Here is a 12,178-nt window from a genome sequence, read left to right as displayed (position 1 = left end):
TTACATTTACTATATACAGAGAGCCTTACAGGGCCTGAATGCGAGGTTTCTTTGTGTACTCCACCAGGAAGGAACATAAAGGATGAAAGGCTTATTCTCCGAGGCACTGTGACCTTAGTTTCATCTTGCAAATTGTATACTCAGCCCAGCTGGAAGCAATAATGTGGAATCAAGGCTTTATGATGACACAGTCACCTTTTGTCAAATGTCATAATCCATAAGTGGGCCTTATTTTATAATATGTATACACCTGTATGAAATCAATTTCCAGAGCCATATTTCTTACCGAGCACATAACAAACACAGAGAATTACCGGCCTACAGTTCCAGCTTTGGCTACTATTTCACCAATAAATAAATAAATGTTTCCACCAGTAAAATTGAAAAAAATGTTGTTTTTATATTTGATAGTATTCCCAATTTCTGTTCCTAAAAATTACATTCTGTGTCAGAACTCTACCTTGAAGCGTATCTTAAGTGCCGGTTCACACAGGGGCGACTTGTCAGGCGACCTAGCCGCCTGACAAGTCGCCTCCCGTTCTGTACAATGGAACCGTTCTAATAGGAGCAACGCAAGTCGCTCCGACTTAGAAAAAGGTTCCTGTACTACTTTGGGGGCGACTTGAGGCGACTTGCATTGACTTCTATACAGAAGTCGTTTTGCAAGTCGCCGCCCCTGTCATGTCCAGGTCGCCTGAGTCAATCGCGCTGCAAGTCGCGCTGCCTCAGTGTGAACCGGGGCTAACCCAAAACAAAAAAATATATATATTGCAGCTTAGCAATCTGTAGATGTGGTGGCTGCATTATTTTCCTTTTTTTTGTGATTATTATTATTATTATTATTATTATTATACAGGATTTATATAGCGCCAACAGTTTGCGCAGTATTTTACAACATGAGGGCAGACAGTACACTTACAATACAATTCAATACAGGAGGAATCAGAGGGCCCTGCTTGTTAGAGCTTACAATCTAGAAAGGTTAAGAGAAACAAAAGGTAATAGATGTGGGGGATAAGCTGATGGAGGAAATTAAAATACAGTTGTTAGGTGTGGGATAGGATAGGAAAAGGAGGGTTTTCAGGGATCGTCTAAAAGCTAATAGAGTAGGAGATAATCGGACAGATTGGGGTAAGGAGTTCCATAGGATTGGAGAGGCTCAGGAGAAGTCCTGGAGGCGAGCATGCGAGGAGTAGGGATGGGCGAACAGTTTGGCCCGAGTATAAGTTCAGGCCGAACTTTGGTTGTTTGGCCGTTCAGCGAACAACAAACAATATGCGGTGTTCGGGGCAAATTCGAAAGCCGCGCAGCACCGTTAAAGTCTATAGGACACTAACATGAAAAACCAAAAGTGCTCATTTTAAAGGCTTATATGCAAGTTATTGTCATAAAAAAGTGTTTGGGGACCCGGGTCCTGCCCCAGGGGACATGTATGTATAAAAATTGTCACTATCGGCCACTAACGACCGTTTTTTCGGGAGCAGTGATTTTTTTAATGCTTGAAGTGAAACAATAAAAATGTAGTGTAAAAATTACTAAAGCGCTGATGTGAATGATTATATCAAATTGTGAACCAAAAATTATGATAAAGATGAACAAATGATAGCGACTGCTATTATTGTGTTATGTGCTGAGATCACAAAAAAGTAAATATATAAAAAGTTAATAAAGCGCTACCATCAACCTTAATATAGCACAGTGATCCAATAAATAATGTGATCCAATAAAGGATGAGATTCTATAAACAATAAATAAACTAATCACATATAAGTGTTCAGTAAACCACACTAGATATAAATTACCGTATTTATCGGCGTATAACACGCACTTTTTTTCCCCTTAAAATCAGGGGAAAATCGTGGGTGCGTGTTATACGCCGATCCCCCGCCGATCTCCGCTGATTGTGAGCGGAGCGATCGCGCCGAGATACACATAGCCGAGTGTACTCGGCTCTTCTCGGCTCCGCTCACAGTCACGCCCAGTCCCGCCATTGGACCTGTGTTATGTTCATCATAGGGCGGGACTGGGCAGGACTGTGAGCGGAGCCGAGAAGAGCCGAGTACACTCAGCTATGTGTATCTCGGCTCCGCCCAGTCCCTGCAATCTCGGCGGCGCTCGCTCTGCTCCGCCGAGTCCCTCCGTGGCGCCATATTTAAATCTGCGCAGGGCTGAAATGGACACTGGGGAAGGCTGCAAGGCTGCACTGGGGCAAGGCTACAATGGACACTGGGGAAGGCTGCACTAACAAGGCTGCACGGACATGGCTGCAAGGCTGCACTGAGAAGGCTTCAATGACATTGACAAGGCTGCAGATGAACACTGATAAGGCTGCATTGAGGGGAATTTAAATGTAAGTTTTTTTTCCTTAAACTTTCCTCCTAAAAGTTTTTTTCCCTAAAATTCCCTCCTAAACTTGGGGTGCGTGTGATACGCCGATAAATACGGTAATTACTGTTCTGCCAAAATGCTTATAGATTTCTGGAGATACTGGGAAAAAAGTCATATACCACTCATTTGTAAGATAAAACACAAAAGGACAACGATACCCAAATGATCACGTACCAGTGATGAAACGCGTAGGAGGAGCCAGTAACCCCAGTGCTGTGTGAGTAGGAAAAAGCTAAGACTAAATATATGCAACAAACCTTCTTAAATGCGATCTTATTGCGGGGCATGTGTGAGTGCAATTGTGTTTTATTACCCACATGTCGTTTTTAGTTTATTTACTTGAGCAATGAGGTATATCCTTTCTCTCATTTGAGCGATATCGATCTATGAAGTATTGAAAGCGATGAAGGTATGAAAGCAATCCACCACATGTGAACATCATCAGAGACTACACACCTGATCATGGTCCTTTTGTGTTTTATCTTACAAATGAGTGGTATTTGAGTTTTTTCCCAGTATCTCCAGAAATCTACAAGCATTTTGGAAGAACAGTAATTAATTTATATCTAGTGTGGTTTATTGGAAACTTATATATGTTTAGTTTATTTATTCTTTATAAGATCACATTATTTATTGGATCACTGTGCTATATTAAGGTTGATGGTAGCGCTTTATTAACTTTTTATATAATAAAAATGAAATATTGCTTTTAAATATCATGCCTGGGGGTGTCTATAGTATGCCTGTAAAGTGGCGCATTTTTCCTGTGTTTAGAACAGTACTGCAGCAAAATGACAATTCTAAAGGAAAAATTGTCATTTAAAACTGATCGCTGCTGTAATGAATTGTCGGGTCTCGGCAATATAGATAAAACTCTATGAAAAAAAACGGCATGGGTCCCCCCCCCCCAGTCCATTACCAGCCCCCTTGGGTCTGCTATGAATATTAACCACCTCAATACTGGGCACTTTCACCCCCTTCCTGCCCAGGCCATTTTTCAGCTATCAGCACTGTCGCACTTTGAATGACAATTGCGCGGTCATGCAACACTGCACCTCAATGAAATTTTTATAATTTTTTTCCCCATAAATAGAGATTTCTTTTGGTGGTATTTGATCACCTCTGTGGTTATTATTTATTGCGCTATATAACAAAAGAAGAGGGACAAGTTTGAAAAAACACAATATTTTTTATTTTTGTTATAATAAATATCCATTTTTTTTTTTTTTTTTAACAAATTTTTTTCTCAGTTTAGGCCGATATGTATTCTTCTACATATTTTTGGTAAAAAAAATCGCAATAAGTGTGTATTGTTTGGTTTGCGCAAAAGTTATAGCGTCTACAAAATAAGGGATAGATTTATAGCATTTTTATTATTTTTTTTATTTATTTACTAGTCATGGCAGCGATCTGCGAGTTTTATTGTGACTGCGATATTGCGGCAGGCATATCGGACACTTTTGACACATTTTTGGGACCATACACATTTATACAGCGATCCGTGCTAATAAAATGCATTGATTACTGTGTAAATGTGACTGGCAGGGAAGGGGTTAACACTAGGGGGTGATCGAGGGGTTAAATGTGTGTCCTAGGGAGGTGATTCTAACTGTGGAGGGAGGGGACTGACTGGGGGAGGTGACCGATCGGTGTCCCTATGTACAAGGGACACTTCATCGGTCTCCTCTCCTCTGACAGGACGTGGATCTGTGTGTTTACATACACAGATCCACGGTCCTGCTCTGTTATCCGGCAATTGCGGGTGCCCAGCGGACATCATGGCCGCCGGGCAAGCGCACCGGGACCCCAGTGACACGGCGCGCGCGACCCCTAGTGGCTCGGGAAGGCGATCACGTCATATGACGTCCACCCAGAACGAAAGCTGCCTCGTCCCACCGTCATATGACAGTGGGCGGGAAGCTAGTGGTTAAGGGGATCTCCGAACCAAAAATTTAAAAAAAAAATGCGTGGGGGTCCCCCCAAAATCCATACCAGGCCCTTCAGGCCTGGTATGGAAATTAAAGGGAACCCTGCGGCAAATTTAAAAAAAATGGCTTAGGGGTCCCCCCCAAAATCCATACCAGACCCTTCAGGTCTGGAATGGATTTTAAGGGGAACCCTGCACCAAAATTAAAAAAAAATTGCGTAGGGCTCCCCCCGAACATCCATACCAGACCCTTATCTGAGCACGCAACCTGGCAGGTTGCAGGAAAAGACGGAGGGATGAGAGAGCACCCCCCCTCCTGAACACCAGGCCACATGCCCTCAACATGGGGAGTGCTTTGGGGTCCTGTCCCCATGTTGATGGAGACAAGGGCCACATCCCCACAACCCGGTGGTTGTGGCGGTATGCGGGCAGGGGGCTTATCAGAATCTGGACCCCCAGATCCTGCTCCCCCCCCTATTTTTTAATAAAGGACTTGTCCCAAGCTGTCTCTTGTCTCTTTTTTACCATTTTTGACTCTTTTTTTGTGAAATGGTAGGGGTACAATGTACCCCGTTACTAATTCACATGGGGGGCTGGGATCTGGGGTTCCCCTTGTTAAAGGGGGCTTCCAGATTCCGATAAGCCCCCCGCCCACATACCCCCACAACCACCAAGCAAGGGTTGTGGGGATGAGGCCCTTGTCCCCATCAACATGGGGACAAGGTTCTTTGGGGTCAGACCCCAAAGCACCCTTCCCATGTTGAGGGCATGTGGCTTGGTATGGTTCAGAAGGGGGGGTGCTCTCTCATCCCCCCTCTTTTCCTGGCATGGATTTTGGGGGGGGTCTGGTATGGACTTCGAGGGGACCCCTACACCGTTTTTTTTTTAATTTTGATGCAGAGTTCTCCTTAAAATACAGGTCCATTTTTTTTTATTTGTCACAGGGTTCCCCTTAATTTCCATACCAGACCCAAAGGGCCTGGTAATGGACTGGGGCGGGGGGGATCCATCCCGTTTTATTGCAGTTTCTGTTGTGATTATAATTTAAAAAATGATAACACAGTTGATTGATAATAAATGGCTTCAGCCAAACACTAACCATGAGTGAAAGAAAAGTTTTTGTGTTATCATTCATATTCTCTGATAAATTCTGCCAGGGTATGTAAACTTATGAGCACAACTGTGATATATATATATATATATATATATATATATATATATATATATATATATATATATATATATATATATATATATATATATATATATATATATATATATATATATATATATATATATATATACACACATACATACAGTGGATATAAAAAGTTTACACACCCCTCACCCCTGTTAAAATGTCAGGTTTCTGTGATGTAAAAAATGAGACAAAGATAAATAATTTCAGAACTTTTTCCACCTTTAATGTAACCTATAAACTGCACAACTCAATTGAAAAACAAACTGAAATCTTTTAGGAGGGTAGGAGTAAAAATAAAAAAACTAAAATAATGTGGTTGCATAAGTGTGCACACCCTCTTATAACTGGGGATGTAGTTGTGTTCAGACTCATGTTAATCACATTCAAACACATGTTAATAGGAGTCAGTCCATCATTTAAAGTGACTCTGATTAACCCCAAATAATGGGAAGGTGAAGAGGTTAACAAATACCACCATACACAAAAGGATCATGATATCAGATCAGCAAGCACGATTCTGTCACTATTGCGGTCCTCCTCGGAAACCAATACAACATATGGTCCACCTCAGGATATCCCATACAGTGACATTCCCCGAAAAGAAAATATAAAACTCGCCACAGTGTAAAAAACGTATGGAACTTTAATCAAGGATAAAAGATTGCACTACAGTAGAACAGCATAAAACCGCATGTAAGAGAAGTTGCCCATCCTTCCGGGATCACAGTAGCATGGTGACGTCACAATCTGTCGCTCCACCCAATACATTTTGCCACAATCTGACGTCGTCCTGGAATTTAGAACGTCAGATTGTGAAGAAACGCATTTGTGTGGCATATGTGCAGCATGTGGGTGTTAAAGCCCACCCTTTTGTTGCTGCACATATTTGTTACGTGGGCAGCATGCAGTACTTAAAGGACAAATACACTTGCTCCTCTCACGCAGAGGCTACTCTCTCTTTTAAGCAGCCTTAGGTAATATCTGCCAACCATCGGTCAGGCCAGGCTGCAGGTTACAGCAGGGCTGTATTTCATTTGTCTTATACTTGGAGCTCCTGCTTCATAGAAAGCATCAAGTCTGTTTCATAGACTTCTAAGGAAAGCCTGGCCTGTAAATTAATGGCTATACACCAGCAGTTTTGGAAGCCCAGATGGCTTAAAGTAGCAAAACGAATTGGCATGACTCCATCCACTTTCCCAAATTCCTATAAACAGAGAATGAGCTCATTGTTTTGGGTTTTTTGCCGAAAGTGAGAACATGTAAATAGCTTCTGTTATAAGAAGCTCTAATACTGTTGGTTCCCCTTTTGGCTGGTCACAGACAGAGGTGTAACCACAATTGACACTGTGAGGCAATACCAGAATAATAGTGCAGGCTAACTATAATAAATATGTCTGTTTAACCACTGGCCAGGAGAAGATTAACTCAGTCCTGTTGGAGGTGGGTCCTTTTCGTCACAGTGGAGCGCTCTTTCCCCAATGGGAGAAATAGTAATCCACTGCATAAAAAAGCAAGTCCCCTCTTGGCAGAATTCTTTGCAGATAGTGACAATGGCAGTAGTAGCACACTTTGGTGGCCAGCAGGTCCCACACCAAACCAGAACTGTGATGAAATCCTCTTGTTTGATGTCTAGTCCTAGGTCACTCTCTCACTCGGGATGGCTGTGGAGTACAGCAAATTGCTGCCTCTGAGTGGATGCAGTCAACAGAATACAGGAGCAGCAAGAAAAAGGAATTTCAGGACACTGGAACAGTAGCACTACTCACAGCTCACAGTAGCACATGGCTCTCTTTCCTCTGCATTCTCAAAAGTCTGATTTCCAGCCTGAGTTATCACAGCTGCTACACCGTTATTGCTAGAGAGCTCTGACATATGCACAGGAACTATTTAGCTGGGTATATACTGATAGGATTTCGAACGATAATTTGTATGAAAATTCTTAGAAAATTTTTATGAAAATTTTCAGTACAAATCCCATTCGAAAGTAGTTCAAGGTTTCATTTCCCTTTAATATAAAATTTTAGGAATCAATAGAATTTACAGAACGAAAACCACATTCACTAGTGGAAATTTATACATTTGAGAAAAAATTTCCATCTTGCTCCTTTGAGTTTTCCCATCTGTGCAGCTGAAAGCAAGCATCAATTTGACCAGTGGCGGCCGCAGGAATTTTTTTGGGGGGGGCGGCAAACAGTATGCCACCCACCCCGGTTGGTCGGTAGCACTTACCCTATCGTCGGCGGCTTCCCCTGCTCGGCGGCCTTCCGTTCTCCTGTTCTCCCCAGATCATCACAGTGACGGCAGCGGTGGCGGCTTCCGTTTCCTCCCTCCTGCTCTGCGGCCAAACAGGTGTCTTCTCTTTACGGCCAATCGGAAAATGGGTCTCACACCTGCTTCTGATTGGCAGGATTTAGGATTGGCTCTAATCAGGTGCTTAAAAAAAACCCTGTCGCTGTAATTCATGCGCCCCATGCCCTGAAAGGGGCCAGACGCATGAACTGGGGGTGGCCATGGAGGCCATTTACAGATGCAAAAACTAATTTCAGGGAGGTGGCAAACTCATTTCAGGGAGGTGGTGCTCCTCGCCCGTATTTTATTTTTTTACACTTACATTTTTTTGAATTTTTTTTTACAGTGATTTTTTAAAAGTTTTTTGGCGGGCTTTGGTGAGATATCAGGGGTCTAAACAGACCCCTGACATCTCTCCTTTGAGACAGAGAAAGGGACTGAGGACACAGATTCCCCAGTCCCTTTCTCAGCATTGAAGATGAATGAACAGGAGACAGAGACTCCTGTTCATTCATAAACTGAGCAGAGTAAACAGTTTACTCTGCTCAGTAATCACAGGACACAGGAGCGATCCTGTGGGGTTTGGAGAAATATCAGGGGTCTAAACCAGCGGACTCCAAACTGTGGCCCGGGGGCTAGATGCCCTTTGCTTGCCTTTACCCGGCCCTTGGGGCACTATTTCATCCACTGACACCAACAATGGGGCATAATTCCTGTAACTGACACCAAGGATGGGGCTCAATTTCTCCCACTGACACGAACAATGGGGCATCATTCCTTCCACTAACACCAACAAAAGAGCACAATTCCTTCCATTGACATCAATGATGAGGCATAATTCCTTTCACTAATACCAGCGATGGGCCTCTATTCTTCCCACAGACACCAGCAATGGGGCACTATTCCTCCTACTGACATTAACCAAAGGGCACAATTCCTTCCATCGACAGCAATGATGAGGCATAATTCCTTTCATTAATACCAACGACATGCCACCATTCTTCCCACTGATACCAAGATGTGCCACTATTCCTCAAACTGACATCAATGAAAGGGCACAATTCCTCCCACTGACACCAACAATGGGGCAGAATTCCTTCCATTAATGGCAACACTGGGACACTATTCCTCTAATGGGGCACTATGCTTTCCACTGACACCAATGATGGGGCACTAGTCCTCCCACTGAAACCAAAGATGGGGCATTGTTTACTCCTACTGGATATCTTCTATTCTCACTGGCCCTCCTAAAGTCTGAAGCACAGTAAACTGGCCCTTTGTTTATAAACTTTGGAGACCGTTGGTCTAACAACATCTCACTTTTGAGACAGAGAAAGAAATTGAGGACACAGATTTCTCAATCCTTTCTCTGCCGTCTCAGCTGCACCACCGTTATAGTACTTGCTGACTCTCTACCTTCGTCCATATATCCCATGCACAGGAAGCACTCTGTACAGAGACTCCCTGTTTATTCACAAACTGAAGCATTGTAAAAAACAGGGAGGGCCACAGAGGGATTGATTCCAGTAATTGTCCCCCACTCCTGCTGCTCTGGGCCCCCCGTTGAAATTATGGGGCCTGAACCCTGTACAGGAGGGCAGATGCTACCCCCTTATGAGAGGCCCTTATCCCCCTTATCATGACGTCATTTATTGAGCAGCGAGCAGACACTTGGACAGGATGGAGGCTTGGAGCAAGGAAAAAACCCCATATGCTAACATAAACAACAAAACTCCAGAGAGGACAGAATAACTCAGGGAAATGGAAAAGTATAACACATACAGAATTCTATACGAAACAGACGCCCAAAACAAAAACGCATACATGACAGGTGAAGAACATCTGCAAATAGTATACGGCGTTCTGTTAAAGTTCCTTCACCTTTGTTAGCAGTCTTAATGCTGCCATCCATGTGACCCTTGCCATATAATTTTCCACAATTTTACAGCAATTATGAGCCTGCCAAACCACACATTGGCTTAACACTACGGAGTGATAATATCTTTTCATTAATTGAAATTCCAGGTCCTAGATTCAAGCACCGTCTAGGAATTTTATTGTTCCATAAATTTCTTTTAAGAGACACTTAGAAAGAAATCAGCAATGTTAATGTCCGCATGTAGAAGAAGTGGGGTGTGGTGAACGTCTTTAAAGCAGTCTCCTAACCGATCCAGAACACGGTACAAGTAGTACATACTACAACTGCAGATTTGAAGTTTAAAGCTGAACTCTAGGCAGATATAACATACACACAGTAATGCAGCTCTGTAATACAGAAATACATTTATATTTTAAATGCAAGCAATCAGAGCGTTTATTCTGCAGGAACGCCGGGGAACGCAGTTCCGGCACCTCCAGCACTGACTGTATGTAATGGTAAAGGGTGCTGGGGTGTGCTGCAGGGTCTATTGATGCTGGTTGCTGGGGGATCTATTCTAGATGGAGGGGATCTATTTTTGTAGGGGGGACTATTGTTGCTGGTTGGGACCTATTGTTGCTGAGATCTACTGTTGAGGGATGGGTCTATTGATGCTGGCTGTGGGGAGATCTGTTGTTGCTGCTGGGGGGATTCTGTTTCGGGTGGTCCATTGTTGTTGGGGGGGGGGGGGGTCTAGTGTTGCTGGAGGGGGCTCTATTGTTACTCGCTACAGTGGACCTATTTTACTGCTTTTTCTGTATCAGCACAAAATACTTGGTTCTGTATTTTCTAAAAGGGCAGTATGGGAGGTGGGTAGGGGGTGGAACCAAGAAACGGTGCTCGGAGGTGGGTAGGTGTGGAGAAAAGGAGGAGTTCCTGCACCTTTTCTCTGAGAAAAAAAGCCCTGCCAGCAATGCATGCACTGCAAGCACCTGAAATTGACTTTATGACTTCCTCTTGCAGTCCCTGTACAGCAGGGCTGGAGTATGAGCGTAAGAAACAGCACAAGAAGCCAATCAGCATGCTGATAGCAGTAATGAGCAGAGCGACAGAGAGATTAGTTCATCACTGTGTTGCTTATGCAAAGATGGAGGAGTATGCCTCGAAAGTTATAACTCCAAAAAAGAGAAGAAATGAAGCGGTCCTTTGACCGAGAAACATGTAGAGGACCACATGTCACATGAGGACCTTCTATACTTTTGACTCCATCCCTGGAGCATTCAAGTATCCACATAACTGTATCAACATTTCTTGTTTTTATTTTTTTATTCAAATATGTTTTTATTGTTTTCTCAGGTAAAAAACATACAGTTAAACCTTACATCTTGCATTTTTCCCCCCCTGGTATTACATTCAACTTTACTTACATATCATCCCAACCTCTTGTCCCGCCACCCTCCCCGTGGAGATTTATACCGATGTCTGTCATCTTTTGTAATTCTGGCATATCTACCTACATTTACGTTTACGCATGCCTCATACACACGGTTGGATTTTCCGACGGGAAATGTTCGATGTGAGCTTGTTGTTGGAAATTCCGACCGTGTGTAGGCTCCATCGGACATTTGCTGTCGGAATTTCCGACAACAAATGTTTGAGAGCAGGTTCTCAAATTTTCCGACAACAAACTTTGTTGTCGGAAATCCCGAACGTGTGTACACAATTCCGACGCACAAAAGTCCACGCATGCTCGGAATCAAGCAGAAGAGCCACACTGGCTATTGAACTTCATTTTTCTCGGCTCGTCGTACATGTTGTACATCACTGCGTTCTTGCCGATCGGAATTTCCGACAAGATTTGTGTGACCGTGTGTATGCAAGACAAGTTTAAGCCAACATCCGTCGAAAAAAAAAATTCATGGTTTTGTTGTCGGAATCGTGTGTATGAGACATTAGGCTCCCTTCCCAGTCTCTCAAGGGGGATAATCCATCTTTCACAACCAGGGCTTCCACATCTTTACGAACTTATTGAAGTTGCCACGTCTAGTAAATGTCACTTTTTCCTTCCATACGGTGATGTTTATGGCCTTAACCCACTCTTCAGGAGACGGAGGTCTCAATCAATCATTGCCAATTTTGTGCAATCAGTTTTCTTGCTTGGTATAAGCACCTCAGAACCACGGTTATAGTACTTGCTGACTCTCTACCTTCGTCCATATATCCCAACACACACACACCTGGGGCACTTAGCGTCTGGTCTCCGGCCAAACATAAACAGTTTCTTAGGGGTGTAATAGGCTCTATGCAACAGAAACAGATGTGATACTTTTTGTGACGGGGAAACTGACACCAATGGCCCCAGTTCCAAAATCCTCCTCCACTCCGGGGTTATTACCACTACATCCTCTTCCCATCTTTCCTTATTCTAATGCCCTGTACACACGAGCGCAATGTCCCACAGAAAAAGTCAGACAGAAGCTTTTCATCGTATACACCAATCGTGTGTGTGTCTTTT

This window comes from Aquarana catesbeiana, linkage group LG05 (assembly GCF_042186555.1).
Source record: "Aquarana catesbeiana isolate 2022-GZ linkage group LG05, ASM4218655v1, whole genome shotgun sequence".
NCBI lineage: Eukaryota > Metazoa > Chordata > Amphibia > Anura > Ranidae > Aquarana > Aquarana catesbeiana.
Note: the sequence above shows the minus strand (reverse complement) of the source record.